This window comes from Lepisosteus platostomus, unplaced genomic scaffold (assembly GCF_059453375.1).
Source record: "Lepisosteus platostomus isolate fLepPlt1 unplaced genomic scaffold, fLepPlt1.hap1 Scaffold_106_H1, whole genome shotgun sequence".
Taxonomy (NCBI): Eukaryota; Metazoa; Chordata; class Actinopteri; order Semionotiformes; family Lepisosteidae; genus Lepisosteus; species Lepisosteus platostomus.
Genome location: NW_028291487.1, coordinates 138,767 through 156,487, shown reverse-complemented (window position 1 = coordinate 156,487; position 17,721 = coordinate 138,767). Strand labels below are relative to the sequence as shown.

The following is a 17,721-nucleotide window of genomic DNA, read 5'->3' as shown; positions in this document are numbered from 1 at the left end:
GCGAATGACGCCTCTCCCCCGTCCTCAAGCTCGCTGACAGAATAAAATAGAAAGCGCTGCCGTGGCTCATTGGTTTAGGGGTATGATTCTCGCTTAGGGTGTGGGAGGTCCCGGGTTCAACTCCCGGCTGAGCTCTTGTGTGCTCTTTTTGTCCTCGTCCACAAGACTGGGGACTGATATCCACATCACCTTGCAGCATCTGCTTATGGCAAACGATGGAATGTGACTAATGACTGAACGAGCCTGGTGAATACTCATCACGTGGCACAATGAGAGCGTGCAGTCAGCTGTCCAAGGCAGCAACCTCATTGCTCGTTCAAAAGAACACGTACTGAAAACTCATCACCACTATGTCGTAAATGAGCACCGCGATCGCTTGTTGTCATGCGTCCTTACTTGGGAAATGCAGAAGCAAAAACTGCCCTCTCTCAGCCACCGAAACGTGTGCGGCTCGCCTTGCACTCTCTGCGCCTCGCATATTTATGGAGCTGTCTGCTCTTCTTTCTGTTGAAGTACGCAAGTTACGGGGCGTACTGCAGACTATGATGTGCTCAATGACAGCTTTCAAGATTTGAAAACTATGAGCTTGATGGCTCAAGTCGAACGAATGTGGTTGTTAAGCAATTGATGATCAAACGCACATATTCTAACGATTCGTGAAAGTATGTTCTAAAGGTCCCTGGCTCGATCCCGGGTTTCGGAATTTTGTTTCATCGCTCCCTTTGTTCCTCTCTCCAGCGCCCCCTGCCTAAAATGACGCGTCCCTTTCTCAGCCCGAAACGCAAGCGAGACACCAGCAACAAACCCTACAGGTTTCCGTAGTGTAGTGGTTATCACGTTTGCCTAACATGCGAAAGGTCCCCGGTTCGAGACTGGGTGCAAACAGCCTCTTCTTGCACGCTCCTGCACTTCACAGAGGTCTTGAACCACCAGTCATTTGTTCCCAATGTATTTCCGGTGCCTTCATGCACTCTTGTACCAAACGCATGTTTTTTCTGTACCTGGAGCCGATCATTTGCAATTGGGCTGTCCCGACAGACCAAGACGAGCTCTATCGGCTCAAAAGCAGCGCAACACCTGCGAGAACAACAGAAAGATTAGTACCCAGTGGGGGCCTCTTAGTGAGCCCAAGATCTAATCAAGAATCGACTCCAGCAACAGGGCTGGGCGCATTGTTCCATACTCCGACCACTCTTGGTGTAAACAGGTCCCTCCTGGTCTCTGCATGAAATGCACTTTCCTGCGTTTGCTTTGGTGTAACTGGCTTCCCCTGCATGGGCGAATGTGAAGAAGATCCTTAGTAAGTCATTGAAGAAACCCGAGAAGAGGTCGGAGTGGCCTCTGTCGTTCATCAACGATCCAGTCAGGCAGTACTCCTCTGTAAAGCGCCGTTCGTTCACATCGATTGGCTTTTTTTTGCCTTCATTCATGCAAGTAGTAAAAGCAGACGCCCCTATTCTGCCCTGACCCGGATTTGAACCAGGGTTGTTGCGGCCACAACGCAAAGTACTGACCACTATACGATCACGGCGAGTTACCGATACACACGTGGCAGGGCGGAAAAGGCTGTGCTCTCTTCGTGTGACATAATTCGGAAAAGTCCTGACGTTGCATTTCAACTGAGCCCCAGTATACATCGACCCTTCGACACTCTGAGTGACAACTCTCTTGCGTGTTTTCTCATATTTATGTAGTTTGCTTGCATGATGCCCGGAACAGCAGGGTTGTGCACTCCCATATGGTCTAGCGGTTAGGATTCGTGGTTTTCACCCAGGCGGCCCTGGTTCGACTCCCGGTATGGGAACGTGTCAATTTTGCCTCCTGCTTTCCAAAAGATCAGCACTGTGTACGAAGGAGCCGCATTAAAACTACTCAACGTGCAAAACGTGCGAGAAGAGGGGGCGCTTGTTTCCAGCCGAAACTTCTCGCGTGTGAGACGAGCTGACCATCGCTGCAGGAGGTGGAAGGTCACTCTGGTAGACAGGGCTGACCTTCGGCAATAGGATTTATACTCTCCAAGATGATATTTGCACTTTCTGGAGAGGCGATTTTCTCTACTTCAGTAGCCCGATTTCGTCGATTGCGTGGAGAGGGCTGTAGAATGTGGCGCCGTCTTTCCTGCTCCGTCCATGACAGGCGTGCTGGTCTCTGGAGAGAGAGCACGGTCCATCAGCGCACCCCAATAAAGGCACTGGAAGCAGCTGAATCGCATTGGTGAAGCTCAGCGCTGGGCCGCTGGGCACATCTGACCACAGTTTCCGTAGTGTAGTGGTTATCACGTTCGCCTCACACGCGAAAGGTCCCCGGATCGAAACCGGGCGGAAACAGACCAGACTTCTTCTGTCGCCACGCACAAAAGGGGATTGGGGATTCGCCTAGCGCTGTGATCGAACAGACCCACTCACCTCTTAGTGTGGCGGGATCTGCACAGTGCATGTCGCAGCGCATCCTGCTTTCACTTCAATGCGCGTCCTGATGTACCCCGGTCTCCCGCGTGACAGGTGGGGACAGGTGACAGGTCCTATACTAACGAGGAAGACATCTCTCTCTCCGACCCCCGGCATCGTGTCCCGACCCACCGTGCTGGAAGCCGACTCGTGCTGTGATTCCTTTACGGAGCAGAAATGACAACCGAGGAGCCGAGAGATCATTTCAGCATTTCGCGTCCGAGCGGAAAACACAAACGACCAACTCGGAATGATTTGCCTTTGACGCTTATCAAAGCGTTCTTTGTGCATCGAACAGACCCACTCACCTCTTAGTGTGGCGGGATCTGCACAGTGCATGTCGCAGCGCTCCCTGCTTTCACTTCAATGTGCTTCCTGATGTCGAGTCGTGTGCCGTGCGGAGGCTCTGAAAGCGAGAGCAATGAAAAGGTGCACGACGCTGTGTTAGAAAACAGAGAAGTGAAAGGCAGTCCTTTGTCTAAGGAGGTAAAAGAAAAGCTACTCCCCATCGGGGAATCGAACCCCGGTCTCCCGCGTGACAGGCGGGGATACTTGCCACAATACTAATGAGGAAGACATCGCACGCTCCGACCCCCGGCATCGTGTCCCAACCCAGCGTGCTGGAAGGCGACGCGTGCTGTGATTCCTTTACGGAGCAGAAATGACAACCGAGGAGCCGAGAGATCATTTCAGCATTTCGCGTCTGAACGGAAAACACAAACGACCAACTCGGAATGACTTGCTTTGGACGCTTTTCAAAGCGTTCTTTGTGCACGACGACTGCGCTGCCTAGCAGATACAAATGGGTTGTACAACTTTGAAGTAGCAAATGGAAGAGGGCTAAGCCTCCTCTCTTTTAGCCCAGGTTCGATCTGTCGCCCAGAATCACCAGGGCGCACGCACACACACACACACCCGTGCCATTGAAGTGCTCTGCTTCATTTCTAAGGGCAACTCAACATTCACTCCTACCCCGAGTGCAGAAAAGACAGCGTCTGCAGCAACAGCAGCTCAGGTCTCTGCACAGCTCTGCTCCAAAGTAGCCCGGCAACCCCTCACACCTGCACGTGTCACAACCTAAGGTGTGGTCATGAGACACCCATGGGGTGTTGTTCTGTTCTTGCTAATTGTTTCCTGCCCGTCGAAGGCAGGAGTCCATGCGAGGAAGATGCCCTGGACAGAGATCAGAGGGCACACCTGGGTGGCTTTCCTTCTGAGTGACGTTCCTGCAACACTCTCCCGCTACTCTTGGTGCGCTCATGCCGCAACACAGGAAGGCTGGAGCAGGTGGCTGCGGGCTCTGTGCACCGCCGAAATAGCTCAGCTGGGAGAGCGTTAGACTGAAGATCTAAAGATCCCGGGTTTCGGTATTTTGTTTCATCGCGCCCTTTGTTCCTCTCTCCAGCGCCCCCTGCCTAAAGTGACGCGTCCCTTTCTCAGCCCGAAACGCAAGCGAGACACCAGCAGCAGGATGACGTAAATTCCTGCTTCGACACGTAACGGCATTATAATCACGTGCAGGAGCTGAGGGCTTTAGTTTTGTTTCGTTTTCCATGGCGTTCGTAAGCGCGCAAATCAAAGGCAAGTCCTGCGTCTAACACGAACGTAAATGCTTTTGAAAGTGTAGTGTGGTGCAGCTTGTAAAATCCTTGTCCACATTTGTGGTTTGTTGATGTTTGTTCTGTCTGCCAAAGTTGCATTTTGACATCCGGACGGGGGGACTTTATCATTTGAACGTGAAGCCAGCCTTAAACCCTCTGAGGCGTGTCTGTCTGCCGGCACGTATCTTGTGAAAGGTATTTTTCTTTAACGGAGAGCAACTTTAAAAAGGTTTCCGCAGCCACCTCGCAGTCCGTGTTTGATTATAGGAGGAATGCGGCGGCGATGGGCTCGCTTTTGTCGTGGCCGAGTGGTTAAGGCGATGGGCTCGAAATGCGTTAGGGCTTCCCCGCGCAGGTTCGAAACCTGCCGACTCCGGCGTTTGCCGCACGTCGCTTTGTGCCTGCGCGGCAGAGGCGAAGTGCCGCTTCTCCTTTCCTGGTACTATAACAATGCGAAATTGCTTGGACCCGCTGCCATGGACATCAATTCTTCAGATAACCACACACTTTGCCTTCGCACCTCTGGTGCTCTGCTTATGCCTTTGAAAACCTAATGAATAAAGCTGAAAGAACCGACACGATATGTAGGTGCTCCTAAAGCACGCAGTAAAGAACTGTTAACAGCAAGGGTTTCAGTGGGTTAACTGAGGAGAAGGCGTGATCGCTAATTGTTGACTTTTTATTTGGTGTTAGAAACACTCTTACTGTGCATGACGTGCAACAAATGTAGCCACAGAAATTGCATCACGCTTTCATGTATGCTATTGCAGACACCAACGTTGCCTAGATAGAAAACCGAAATAGCCGTGGGTTTGCTTGCTGGTCTGAAGGATCTCTCTTCGAATCTCTATCATTTGTCAATGGAAGTAAAAGGCGCTGCAATCTCATACGTTCAGAATCAAACCCGCAGCTGTTGTTCGACTTTATTTCTTGACTAATTACAACTGAGTGTCGCATGGGCAGTTACGTAAACTTGTCTGGTATATTTGAACACAAATGCCGTTCTTCAATTAAAACTAACAGTACATTGTCAGGGACATTCAGTTCTATACAAACAAGAGACAGACAAGAGAATATTTCTACCGTTCATGTGGACTACGTGTTGACTTACTGATCGGAATAATTGAGAAGTTCGGGTTCATAGCCGATGCAGTGCGTGCTAATTAGAACAGCAACGCTGAGCTCTCAGCACCGTACTGAGCCCAGGTGTTTTTCTAAAGCTGTCAGGTGCAGTTCATTTACATGAAGGAAATCTCTTACTGGGTACGATTACAATGCAGTAAGTAGCACAGACTACTTAGGGAGTAGCCCGATGCGTATAAAAACGACCCGAGCCAGACAGGAGTCGAACCTGCAATCTCCTGATCCGTAGTCAGACGCGTTATCCATTGCACCACTGGCCCTGGTGTGATACTGTAGCACTGCAACTAGTAAAATATTACCCCCGGTCCATTCTTTTCCAAAAGTGAGAAACACCTGTTTTCTGCATTTTGTCTGTTTTAAAACCATATCTCTTTAAACCAAACCAAGAGTTTGTCTTTTGCATTGATATTCTGATTCATTTCGATTTCAAAGACAAAAAAAACATGATCTTCCAAAGCATCATAAAATTGTCCCTTCTTCCAGACTCTACTTCTCTCTTGTAGTAGTACAGCAGACCTTTCCAGGTGAGCAGATCACAGAGTCCGAAATGAGCTTCCTCCATCAAGCAAAGTACCTGAACATGACTCTGTCTTCATAAAAGCGCCCCTGTAATAAAGAAATTAAATCCGAAATCAAGAGGGCAGTTGCCTACTGAAGTTCAAGAAGTTATCAATTTTAACCTAGCAACACATTAAAGGCTGCATCTATACAAGTACGATTCTAGAAATGCTCACCAGATTACGTTTTAAGAAGGAACTGCGCCTCAGGTTCCGCCGAGATCTTAACTCGGATGGCAGGATTCAGAGTCCGGAGTGCGGACTGATGGCGCACGGAGGGTCCACATACTGTGGATCCCTCAGTGATCTTCCACGTATTCAAACCGCCAGCGTGTGACTCCCCTGTCCCCGTGACCTCATTGCTCTGCTCTCGCCTCTGTGCAGCCGAGCCCGACTCACGGTAAAGTGAAAAAAAAGATGCCCTCAACGTGAGATTTACTCTGGAGCGAGGATAGATGTTACCTTTTTATCATTGAACAGGATGTATGTGATGTGGCGACTAGGTTCAATTTTGTATCCTCTTTAAAAGATTAAGGACTGGGGTGAGCGTGATTTACCACCCTTTCAGCTAAGAACCCAACGTGCGGACCGTTTAAGCTGCATAGACTCGGTCGTTTAACTCGTCTCCGTTAGCAGGGTTAAGGTTAAACAAATACAAGTGGGAGGATTTCCAATGTTTAATATGGTAAAAATAAGCGGAAGTTATCTGCCGGTCCGGCACAGTCTGCCATGCTTTTGTCATATACTGTAAAGTGGTGTCGAACTGGGTGTCGAACTGGAGCCTCACCATTTGCATATGTGAGGCTCCAGTTATACATCGAGTGTCACATTAAATGACAAAAATGAAGAGAGTTAAAGCAGCTGGAGAGGTTTTCTTACAACTTTTGAGCTGACACAGTTTTGGAAAATGTTTCCTTCACGCTGCACTGTACAACATAGGCAGCCAAGAGTCTCCAAAACAAAACAGAATTGACAGATAGGAGAAAATTCCCACTCATCCTGAAGTTCCCAAAATCCAGCACTGAGCGTAAACAAAGTGTCTAAGTAGCGTGGGAATGCTAACCCTAACCCTAGCTGGAGTTTGAGCAATCCAGCACTGAGCGTAAAAAGATGAGTCAAAGTAACGTCTAATCGGATTAGTTTCCTTAGAGCTGGTTCAGAGTTTGTTCAACAGTTTACCTTTCACAGATGCGCAAAGAAGAATGTTGGGGGTGCACGCTTCAAGGCGCCTTACAGCTGTAGGGAGTGATTCGAGACGATTCGTGGCGTGTGCTCGTTCCCATATACCGTATGCCCCGGGGTGCAGTGCTTGGATGATGTACAATACCGCTTGGGCACGTAACGGCGTTATACGGAAGGTTTTCGTTTGTTCGTTTTGTTTTGCTCTGCTTTGCTTTGTTTTGCTTTCCATCGCGTTGGTAAGAGCGTAAATAAAAAAGCGATTCCTGCGTCTACCACTAATGTAAGAGCTATTTCAAGTGCGACGTGGTGCGGCTTTTCAAATGCTTGTGGGCATTTCTCTGTTGTTGATTCTTTTTTTGTGTGTAACAAAGTGGCATTTTCATGTCCGGACGGGGAGACTTTATCATTCCGACATGAAGCCACCCTTAAGTCCTCTGAGGCGTGTCTGTCTGCAAGGCTTGTATTTTGGAAATGTTTTTTTGAAACGGAGAACGACTTTGAAATAGGCTTCCGCCGGCGCCTCGCGATCCAGGTAAGATTGTAGCAAGAACGCAGCGGCAGTGGGGCTTGCTGTAGTCGTGGCCGAGTGGTTAAGGCGATGGACTAGAAATCCATTGGGGTCTCCCCGCGCAGATTCGAATCCCGCCGATTACGTTGTCCGCCTCCAGTCGGTGTATTTCGGCGCAAGCAAAGAAGCGCGCCTCTTTGCTGTTCCTGGTGGTTTTAAAACACCCAATCGCTTGTACCCGCTGCCTTGGAAATAAGTTCTTCAGCGTCCGCGAATGGCATTTTGCAGTTGGAAGCAGATGTCGACGCGTTTTGCACAGAGCACCAAAAAAGCGTCTTTTTTGAAAGCCCAGGAACTGAGCATTGGTGGTTCAGTGGTAGAATTCTCGCCTGCCACGCGGGAGGCTCGGGTTCGATTCCCGGCCAATGCAGTGGCTTTTGCAGCGAGCGGCTCCATCACTTGCATCCACTTGCAACTCGCAACTCAAAAAACCCACTGAAGCTAAGCAGGTGTGAGCCAGGTCAGTACCCGGATGAGGGTGAGCTACAGGGAAAAACAAAGCTTCCAGCTGGAAGCGGTGTTAATGGTGCCGGCGGGGGGGCGCTCACCCTGAGGTCTGTGCGGGTCCCAATGCCCCAGTATAGTGACGGAGATGCTGTGTTGTAAAAGGGCGCTGTCTTTTGGATGAGATGTAAAACCGAGGTCACAGCGCTCTGTGGTCATTCAAAATGACCACCAAAACCTTTGACAAAAGCTCTTGGTAATTGATGGTCTTCAATAATGCTTCTCCTTTAGGTACATTTTAAATCAGCTGAAAAATGCTGTGAAATGGGGGGGCACTTCAGGCCAGTGTAGGATTTGGGTTACAAGAAACATGAAACTGCACGAGAAAGCCCGTACACTGAATTACACGGCTTTCTATTCAAAGGAGGACAAAAGAAATTCCCTGAGTTCGATTTTTTGCAGCACAGAGAGGAGCATTGTTGTGAGGCCGGTTAGCTCAGTTGGTTCGAGCGTGGTGCTAATAACGCCAAGGTCACGGGTTCGAGCCCCGTACTGGCTAGGTCCTTTTCTCCTCTCTTAACAAAGCTGTTAGGTTCCTTTCCGTGGTGAGAGGGTTGTCATGCAACGCTGCCACATAGTGCCGACAGACAAGAGTGTTTCCTTTGAAGATTTAAGAGTGTTTTAGGTGGAGCCAAAATCAAGTGTCACAAATACAAGTGGGAGGATTTCCAATGTTTAATATGGTAAAAATAAGCGGAAGTTATCTGCCGGTCCGGTCGGCTCAAAAGCAGCGCAACACCTGCGAGAACAACAGAAAGATTAGTACCCAGCGGGGGCCTCTTAGTGAGCCCAAGATCTAATCAAGAATCGACTCCAGAAACAGGGCTTGGCGCATTGTTCCATACTCCGACCACTCTTGGTGTAAACAGGTCCCTCCTGGTCTCTGCATGAAATGCACTTTCCTGCGTTTGCTTTGGTGTAACTGGCTTCCCATGCATGGGCGAATGTGAAGAAGATCCTTAGTAAGTCATTGAAGAAACCCGAGAAGAGGTCGGAGTGGCCTCTGTCGTTCATCAACGATCCAGTCAGGCAGTACTCCTCTGTAAAGCGCTGTTCGTTCACATCGATTGGCTTTTTTTTGCCTTCATTCATGCAAGTAGTAAAAGCAGACGCCCCTATTCTGCCGTGACCCGGATTTGAACCAGGGTTGTTGTGGCCACAACGCAAAGTACTGACCACTATACGATCACGGCGAGTTACCGATACACACGTGGCAGGGCGGAAAAGGCTGTGCTCTCTTCGTGTGACATAATTCGGGAAAGTCCTGACGTTGCATTTCAACTGAGCCCCAGTATACATCGACCCTTCGGCACTCTGAGTGACAACTCTCTTGCGTGTTTTCTCATATTTATGTAGTTTGCTTGCATGATGCCCGGAACAGCAGGGTTGTGCACTCCCATATGGTCTAGCGGTTAGGATTCCTGGTTTTCACCCAGGCGGCCCTGGTTCGACTCCCGGTATGGGAACGTGTCAATTTTGCCTCCTGTTTTCCAAAAGATCAGCACTGTGTACGAAGGAGCCACATTAAAACTACTCAACGTGCAAAACGTGCGAGAAGAGGGGGCGCTTGTTTCCAGCCGAAACTTCTCGCGTGTGAGACGAGCTGACCATCGCTGCAGGAGGTGGGAGGGTCACTCTGGTAGACAGGGCTGACCTTCGGCAATAGGATTTATACTCTCCAAGATGATATTTGCACTTTCTGGAGAGGCGATTTTCTCCACTTCAGTAGCCCGATTTCGTCGATTGCGTGGAGAGGGCTGTAGAATGTGGCGCCGTCTTTCCTGCTCCGTCCATGACAGGCGTGCTGGTCTCTGGAGAGAGAGCACGGTCCATCAGCGCACCCCAATAAAGGCACTGGAAGCAGCTGAATCGCATTGGCGAAGCTCAGCGCTGGGCCGCTGGGCACATCTGACCACAGTTTCCGTAGTGTAGTGGTTATCACGTTCGCCTCACACGCGAAAGGTCCCCGGATCGAAACCGGGCGGAAACAGACCAGACTTCTTCTGTCGCCACGCACAAAAGGGGATTGGGGATTCGCCTAGTGCTGTGATCGAACAGACCCACTCACCTCTTAGTGTGGTGGGATCTGCACAGTGCATGTCGCAGCGCATCCTGCTTTCACTTCAATGCGCATCCTGATGTACCCCGGTCTCCCGCATGACAGGTGGGGACAGGTGACAGGTCCACGTGACAGGTCCTATACTAACCAGGAAGACATCGCTCTCTCCGACCCCCGGCATCGTGTCCCGACCCACCGTGCTGGAAGCCGACTCGTGCTGTGATTCCTTTACGGAGCAGAAATGACAACCGAGGAGCCGAGAGATCATTTCAGCATTTCGCGTCTGAACGGAAAACACAAACGACCAACTCGGAATGACTTGCTTTGGACGCTTTTCAAAGCGTTCTTTGTGCACGATAAACTGCGCCGCCTAGCAGATACAAATGGGTTGTACAACTTTGAAGTAGCAAATGGAAGAGGGCTAAGCCTCCTCTCTTTTAGCCCAGGTTCGATCTGTCTCCCAGAATCACCAGGGCGCACGCACACACACACACCCGTGCCGTTGAAGTACTCTGCTTCATTTCTAAGGGCAACTCAACATTCACTCCTACCCCGAGTGCAGAAAAGACAGCGTCTGCAGTAACAGCAGCTCAGGTCTCTGCACAGGAGCTAAGCTGCCCCCATCTCCTCTGCTCTGCGGCTCCTATGGAGTGGAGTCCTGCCTGGAGCCGTGTTTGCAGGCGGCGGCTCCCCGCACCCTGTCTGTGCGTCGTGTCCAAGAGCTCCTGGGAGGAAGAGAGAGCCCTCCGACTCGGGGGCTTTTCCACGGTCTGTGTGAGGAGGGGCGGGTGTGTCCAGCAGCTTATCGAGCGGAAGCCTGAGGCGGCAGAGAGCTGTGATCGTGCAGACCTTGAGGTGTCACCTCTTTGTCTGCTTTCCCGCCCTCCCTCCGCCCAAGCTCTGCTCCAAAGTAGCCCGGCAACCCCTCACACCTGCACGTGTCACAACCTAAGGTGTGGTCATGAGACACCCATGGGGTGTTGTTCTGTTCTTGCTAATTGTTTCCTGCCCGTCGCAGGCAGGAGTCCATGCGAGGAAGATGCGCTGGACAGAGCTCAGAGGGCGCACCTGGGTGGCTTTCCTTCTGAGTGACGTTCCTGCAACACTCTCCCGCTACTCTTGGTGCGCTCATGCCGCAACACAGGAAGGCTGAAGCAGGTGGCTGTGGGCTCTGTGCACCGCCGAAATAGCTCAGCTGGGAGAGCGTTAGACTGAAGATCTAAAGATCCCGGGTTTCGGTGTTTTGTTTCATCGCGCCCTTTGTTCCTCTCTCCAGCGCCCCCTGCCTAAAGTGACGCGTCCCTTTCTCAGCCCGAAACGCAAGCAGCAACAGTCCCTGCAGGTTTCCGTGGTGTAGCGGCTATCACGTTCGCCTAACACGCGAAAGGTCCCCGGTTCGAGACCGGGTGGAAACAGCCTTGTTTTGCACGCTCCTGTACTTCACAGAGGTATTGAGCGACCGGTCATTTGTTCCCAATGTATTTCCGGTGCCTTCATGCACTCTTGTACCAAACGCACGTTCCTTCTGTATGCGGAGCCGATCATTTGCAATTGGGCTGTGCCGACAGATCAGGACGAGCTCTGTCGGCTCAATAGCAGCGCAGGACCTGCAAGAACAACAGAAAGATTAGCATCCAGCGGGGGCTTCTTAGTGAGCCCAAGATCTCATCAAGAATCGGCTCCAGCAACAGGGCTGGGCGCATTGTTCCATTCTCCGACCACTCTTGGTGTAAACAAGTCCCTCCTGGTCTCTGCTTGAATTGCACTTTCCTACGTTTGCTTTGGTGTAACTGGCTTCCCCTGCATGGGCGAATGTGAAGAAGATCCTTAGTAAGTCATTGAAGAAACCCGAGAAGAGGTCGGAGTGGTCTCTGTCGTTCATCAACGATCCAGTCAGGCAGTACTCCTCTGTAAAGCGCCGTTCGTTCACATCAATTGGCTTTTTTTTGCCTTCATTCGTGCAAACATTCGTGTGACATAATTCGGGAAAGTCCTGACGTTGCATTTCAACTGAGCCCCAGTATACATCGACCCTTCGACACTCTGAGTGACAACTCTCTTGCGTGTTTTCTCATATCTATGTAGTTTGCTTGCATGATGCCCGGAATAGCAGGGTTGTGCACTCCCATATGGTCTAGCGGTTAGGATTCCTGGTTTTCACCCAGGCGGCCCGGGTTCGACTCCCGGTATGGGAACGTGTCAATTTTGCCTCCTGCTTTCCAAAAGATCAGCACTGTGTACGAAGGAGCCGCATTAAAACTACTCAACGTGCAAAACGTGCGAGAAGAGGGGGCGCTTGTTTCCAGCCGAAACTTCTCGCGTGTGAGACGAGCTGACCATCGCTGCAGGAGGTGGGAGGGTCACTCTGGTAGACAGGGCTGACCTTCGGCAATAGGATTTATACTCTCCAAGATGATATTTGCACTTTCTGGAGAGGCGATTTTCTCCACTTCAGTAGCCCGATTTCGTCGATTGCGTGGAGAGGGCTGTAGAATGTGGCGCCGTCTTTCCTGCTCCGTCCATGACAGGCGTGCTGGTCTCTGGAGAGAGAGCACGGTCCATCAGCGCACCCCAATAAAGGCACTGGAAGCAGCTGAATCGCATTGGCGAAGCTCAGCACTGGGCCGCTGGGCACATCTGACCACAGTTTCCGTAGTGTAGTGGTTATCACGTTCGCCTCACACGCGAAAGATCCCCGGATCGAAACCGGGTGGAAACAGACCAGACTTCTTCTGTCGCCACGCACAAAAGGGGATTGGGGATTCGCCTAGTGCTGTGATCGAACAGACCCACTCACCTCTTAGTGTGGCGGGATCTGCACAGTGCATGTCGCAGCGCATCCTGCTTTCACTTCAATGCGCGTCCTGATGTACCCCGGTCTCCCGCGTGACAGGTGGGGACAGGTGACAGGTCCACGTGACAGGTCCTATACTAACGAGGAAGACATCACTCTCTCCGACCCCCGGCATCGTGTCCCGACCCACCGTGCTGGAAGCCGACTCGTGCTGTGATTCCTTTACGGAGCAGAAATGACAACCGAGGAGCCGAGAGATCATTTCAGCATTTCGCGTCTGAACGGAAAACACAAACGACCAACTCGGAATGATTTGCCTTTGACGCTTATCAAAGCGTTCTTTGTGCATCGAACAGACCCACTCACCTCTTAGTGTGGCGGGATCTGCACAGTGCATGTCGCAGCGCTCCCTGCTTTCACTTCAATGTGCTTCCTGATGTCGAGTCGTGTGCCGTGCGGAGGCTCTGAAAGCGAGAGCAATGAAAAGGTGCACGACGCTGTGTTAGAAAACAGAGAAGTGAAAGGCAGTCCTTTCTCTAAGGAGGTAAAAGAAAAGCTACTCCCCGTCTGGGAATCGAACCCCGGTCTCCCGCGTGACAGGCGGGGATACTTGCCACTATACTAACGAGGAAGACATCACACGCTCCGACCCCCGGCATCGTGTCCCGACCCAGCGTGCTGGAAGGCGACGCGTGCTGTGATTCCTTTACGGAGCAGAAATGACAACCGAGGAGCCGAGAGATCATTTCAGCATTTCGCGTCTGAACGGAAAACACAAACGACCAACTCGGAATGACTTGCTTTGGACGCTTTTCAAAGCGTTCTTTGTGCACGACAACTGCGCCGCCTAGCAGATACAAATGGAAGAGGGCTAAGCCTCCTCTCTTTTAGCCCAGGTTCGATCTGTCTCCCAGAATCACCAGGGCGCACGCACACACACACACCCGTGCCGTTGAAGTACTCTGCTTCATTTCTAAGGGCAACTCAACATTCACTCCTACCCCGAGTGCAGAAAAGACAGCGTCTGCAGCAACAGCAGCTCAGGTCTCTGCACAGGAGCTAAGCTGCCCCCATCTCCTCTGCTCTGCGGCTCCTACGGAGTGGAGTCCTGCCTGGAGCCGTGTTTGCAGGCGGCGGCTCCCCGCACCCTGTCTGTGCGTCGTGTCCAAGAGCTCCTGGGAGGAAGAGAGAGCCCTCCGACTCGGGGGCTTTTCCACGGTCTGTGTGAGGAGGGGCGGGTGTGTCCAGCAGCTTATCGAGCGGAAGCCTGGGGCGGCGGAGAGCTGTGATCGTGCAGACCTTGAGGTGTCACCTCTTTGTCTGCTTTCCCGCCCTCCCTCCGCCCAAGCTCTGCTCCAAAGTAGCCCCGGCAACCCCTCACACCTGCACGTGTCACAACCTAAGGTGTGGTCATGAGACACCCATGGGGTGTTGTTCTGTTCTTGCTAATTGTTTCCTGCCCGTCGCAGGCAGGAGTCCATGCGAGGAAGATGCGCTGGACAGAGCTCAGAGGGCGCACCTGGGTGGCTTTCCTTCTGAGTGACGTTCCTGCAACACTCTCCCGCTACTCTTGGTGCGCTCATGCCGCAACACAGGAAGGCTGGAGCAGGTGGCTGTGGGCTCTGTGCACCGCCGAAATAGCTCAGCTGGGAGAGCGTTAGACTGAAGATCTAAAGATCCCGGGTTTCGGTGTTTTGTTTCATCGCGCCCTTTGTTCCTCTCTCCAGCGCCCCCTGCCTAAAGTGACGCGTCCCTTTCTCAGCCCGAAACGCAAGCGAGACACCAGCAGCAGTCCCTGCAGGTGTCCGTGGTGTAGCGGCTATCACGTTCGCCTAACACGCGAAAGGTCCCCGGTTCGAGACCGGGCGGAAACAGCCTCGTTTTGCACGCTCCTGTACATCACAGAGGTATTGAGCGACCGGTCATTTGTTCCCAATGTATTTCCGGTACCTTCATGCACTCTTGTACCAAACGCACGTTCCTTCTGTATGCGGAGCCGATCATTTGCAATTGGGCTGTGCCGACAGATCAGGACGAGCTCTGTCGGCTCAAAAGCAGCGCAGGACCTGCAAGAACAACAGAAAGATTAGCATCCAGCGGGGGCCTCTTAGTGAGCCCAAGATCTCATCAAGAATCGGCTCCAGCAACAGGGCTGGGCGCATTGTTCCATTCTCCGACCACTCTCGGTGTAAACAAGTCCCTCCTGGTCTCTGCTTGAATTGCACTTTCCTGCGTTTGCTTTGGTGTAACTGGCTTCCCCTGCATGGGCGAATGTGAAGAAGATCCTTAGTAAGTCATTGAAGAAACCCGAGAAGAGGTCGGAGTGGTCTCTGTCGTTCATCAACGATCCAGTCAGGCAGTACTCCTCTGTAAAGCGCCGTTCGTTCACATCAATTGGCTTTTTTTTGCCTTCATTCGTGCAAGTAGTAAAAGCAGACGCCCCTATTCTGCCGTGACCCCGATTCGAACCGGGGTTGTTGCGGCCACAACGCAAAGTACTGACCACTATACGATCACGGCGAGTTACCGATACACACGTGGCAGGGCGGAAAAGGCTGTGCTCTCTTCGTGTGACATAATTCGGGAAAGTCCTGACGTTGCATTTCAACTGAGCCCCAGTATACATCGACCCTTCGACACTCTGAGTGACAACTCTCTTGCGTGTTTTCTCATATTTATGTAGTTTGCTTGCATGATGCCCGGAATAGCAGGGTTGTGCACTCCCATATGGTCTAGCGGTTAGGATTCCTGGTTTTCACCCAGGCGGCCCGGGTTCGACTCCCGGTATGGGAACGTGTCAATTTTGCCTCCTGCTTTCCAAAAGATCAGCACTGTGTACGAAGGAGCCGCATTAAAACTACTCAACGTGCAAAACGTGCGAGAAGAGGGGGCGCTTGTTTCCAGCCGAAACTTCTCGCGTGTGAGACGAGCTGACCATCGCTGCAGGAGGTGGGAGGGTCACTCTGGTAGACAGGGCTGACCTTCGGCAATAGGATTTATACTCTCCAAGATGATATTTGCACTTTCTGAAGAGGCGATTTCTCCACTTCAGTAGCCCGATTTCGTCGATTGCGTGGAGAGGGCTGTAGAATGTGGCGCCGTCTTTCCTGCTCCGTCCATGACAGGCGTGCTGGTCTCTGGAGAGAGAGCACGGTCCATCAGCGCACCCCAATAAAGGCACTGGAAGCAGCTGAATCGCATTGGCGAAGCTCAGCGCTGGGCCGCTGGGCACATCTGACCACAGTTTCCGTAGTGTAGTGGTTATCACGTTCGCCTCACACGCGAAAGGTCCCCGGATCGAAACCGGGCGGAAACAGACCAGACTTCTTCTGTCGCCATGCACAAAAGGGGATTGGGGATTCGCCTAGCGCTGTGATCGAACAGACCCACTCACCTCTTAGTGTGGCGGGATCTGCACAGTGCATGTCGCAGCGCATCCTGCTTTCACTTCAATGCGCGTCCTGATGTACCCCGGTCTCCCGCGTGACAGGTGGGGACAGGTGACAGGTCCACGTGACAGGTCCTATACTAACGAGGAAGACATCACTCTCTCCGACCCCCGGCATCGTGTCCCGACCCACCGTGCTGGAAGCCGACTCGTGCTGTGATTCCTTTACGGAGCAGAAATGACAACCGAGGAGCCGAGAGATCATTTCAGCATTTCGCGTCTGAACGGAAAACACAAACGACCAACTCGGAATGATTTGCCTTTGACGCTTATCAAAGCGTTCTTTGTGCATCGAACAGACCCACTCACCTCTTAGTGTGGCGGGATCTGCACAGTGCATGTCGCAGCGCTCCCTGCTTTCACTTCAATGTGCTTCCTGATGTCGAGTCTTGTGCCGTGCGGAGGCTCTGAAAGCGAGAGCAATGAAAAGGTGCACGACGCTGTGTTAGAAAACAGAGAAGTGAAAGGCAGTCCTTTCTCTAAGGAGGTAAAAGAAAAGCTACTCCCCGTCGGGGAATCGAACCCCGGTCTCCCGCGTGACAGGTGGGGATACTTGCCACTATACTAACGAGGAAGACATCACACGCTCCGACCCCCGGCATCGTGTCCCGACCCAGCGTGCTGGAAGGCGACGCGTGCTGTGATTCCTTTACGGAGCAGAAATGACAACCGAGGAGCCGAGAGATCATTTCAGCATTTCGCGTCTGAACGGAAAACACAAACGACCAACTCGGAATGACTTGCCTTTGACGCTTATATACCTCTTAGTGTGGCGGGATCTGCACAGTGCATGTCGCAGCGCTCCCTGCTTTCACTTCAATGTGCTTCCTGATGTCGAGTCGTGTGCCGTGCGGAGGCTCTGAAAGCGAGAGCAATGAAAAGGTGCACGACACTGTGAAATAAACATTAATAAACGCATATATAACGTCGAAAACACATCTAACACTAGGAGTATACAGCACTCTGCACAGTGTACGAAGTAAATTATTTTCGCAGTAATTAATTATATTTACTATATTTATTATACACGTGTAAATTAATTACTGCGAAAATAATTTACTTCGTACACTGTGCAGAGTGCCGTATACTCCTAGTGTTAGATGTGTTTTCGACGTTATATATGCATTTATTAATGTCGTCGATTTTACGGTTGCAATTCGACGTTGATTATACGTCGAGGCGACGTATATATACGTATAGCCGTATTTTCGCCGTGAATATACGTATGTTCGACACCGGGGTAAAGTTAGCTCGAAGTTCGAAAACGATTTTGGCACGCCTGTAGCGCTTTCACGAAACCTCTTAGAATTGCGAGAATGCTTGTTTTGTGTATAAAATACATTGTGGATGCTTTCTCAGCCTTTACTTTTTCGTTTTTATGACATTTTTTTGACCAAGCACGAATATTCTTTTGTCCA

The 17,721-nt window shown here is 51.4% G+C and overlaps 10 non-coding genes across 10 annotated transcripts; 9 read left to right on the top strand and 1 right to left on the bottom strand.

The window, feature by feature from the left end:
• Positions 1-2,254: 2,254 nt before the first annotated feature.
• Positions 2,255-2,327, top strand: trnav-cac (transfer RNA valine (anticodon CAC)). Its single transcript has one exon. It is a non-coding gene; the product is annotated as a tRNA-Val (tRNA).
• A 3,051-nt stretch (positions 2,328-5,378) lies between these two features.
• On the bottom strand, positions 5,379-5,451 carry trnar-acg (transfer RNA arginine (anticodon ACG)). Its single transcript has one exon. It is a non-coding gene; the product is annotated as a tRNA-Arg (tRNA).
• Positions 5,452-7,797: 2,346 nt separating this feature from the next.
• Positions 7,798-7,868, top strand: trnag-gcc (transfer RNA glycine (anticodon GCC)). Its single transcript has one exon. It is a non-coding gene; the product is annotated as a tRNA-Gly (tRNA).
• A 559-nt stretch (positions 7,869-8,427) lies between these two features.
• On the top strand, positions 8,428-8,501 carry trnai-aau (transfer RNA isoleucine (anticodon AAU)). The gene has a single exon. It is a non-coding gene; the product is annotated as a tRNA-Ile (tRNA).
• An 895-nt stretch (positions 8,502-9,396) lies between these two features.
• On the top strand, positions 9,397-9,468 carry trnae-uuc (transfer RNA glutamic acid (anticodon UUC)). Its single transcript has one exon. It is a non-coding gene; the product is annotated as a tRNA-Glu (tRNA).
• A 451-nt stretch (positions 9,469-9,919) lies between these two features.
• On the top strand, positions 9,920-9,992 carry trnav-cac (transfer RNA valine (anticodon CAC)). Its single transcript has one exon. It is a non-coding gene; the product is annotated as a tRNA-Val (tRNA).
• Positions 9,993-11,403: 1,411 nt separating this feature from the next.
• Positions 11,404-11,476, top strand: trnav-aac (transfer RNA valine (anticodon AAC)). Its single transcript has one exon. It is a non-coding gene; the product is annotated as a tRNA-Val (tRNA).
• A 708-nt stretch (positions 11,477-12,184) lies between these two features.
• On the top strand, positions 12,185-12,256 carry trnae-uuc (transfer RNA glutamic acid (anticodon UUC)). Its single transcript has one exon. It is a non-coding gene; the product is annotated as a tRNA-Glu (tRNA).
• Positions 12,257-15,576: 3,320 nt separating this feature from the next.
• On the top strand, positions 15,577-15,648 carry trnae-uuc (transfer RNA glutamic acid (anticodon UUC)). The gene has a single exon. It is a non-coding gene; the product is annotated as a tRNA-Glu (tRNA).
• Positions 15,649-16,098: 450 nt separating this feature from the next.
• trnav-cac (transfer RNA valine (anticodon CAC)) lies at positions 16,099-16,171 on the top strand. The gene has a single exon. It is a non-coding gene; the product is annotated as a tRNA-Val (tRNA).
• Positions 16,172-17,721: the final 1,550 nt, after the last annotated feature.